This window comes from Bos grunniens, chromosome 28 (genome assembly GCF_055505025.1).
Source record: "Bos grunniens cultivar Pamir isolate PY7600 chromosome 28, Bosgru_T2T1.0, whole genome shotgun sequence".
NCBI lineage: Eukaryota > Metazoa > Chordata > Mammalia > Artiodactyla > Bovidae > Bos > Bos grunniens.
The window spans coordinates 17,501-18,049 of NC_141192.1; positions in this window are offsets into that span (position 1 = coordinate 17,501).

Consider the following 549-nt stretch of genomic DNA (forward strand, 5'->3'; position numbering starts at 1 on the left):
CCCTCTCGGATCGCTAGAGAAGGCTTTCTCACCGAGGGCTCGCCGCCCCTCACCCGGATCGTCTCTCTCCTTCGGGCCCACGGAGGCGCTCCACGAGCCACCAGTCCTCAGCTGGGGTGGGAGGGGTCTGCGGTACAGGTAGGCGGACCACCGACACAGGAGCGTCTGCGCGGCCGGGGCCAGCGCAGAGCCCCGCGTCCCGTCCCCTGCAAGGCCTCACCCGTCAGCCTCGACGACGAGGGGAACAGGCACGCCTCTCCTACCGCCTCGACCCCCCCCAAAAGAGAGCCCACTCACGGGACACACACACACCACCGCGGTGGGGACCCGAGGAGGACACCGGGGTTAAGGGAAACGACACCACCGCTCGGCCTCAGGCACCTGAGCGACGACCTGGAGCGCTCCAGGAGCACCACCGAGGATCCAACGAGGCACGCTCGCGCACCCACGCGGGGGGGCACAGCGCAGCAGCGGTACAGCCCTCCCCACCGCGGGGAGGGCCGCTCGCGGAGCACACGCCGGGAAGGCGAAGCGAGAGCATCTGCTGTG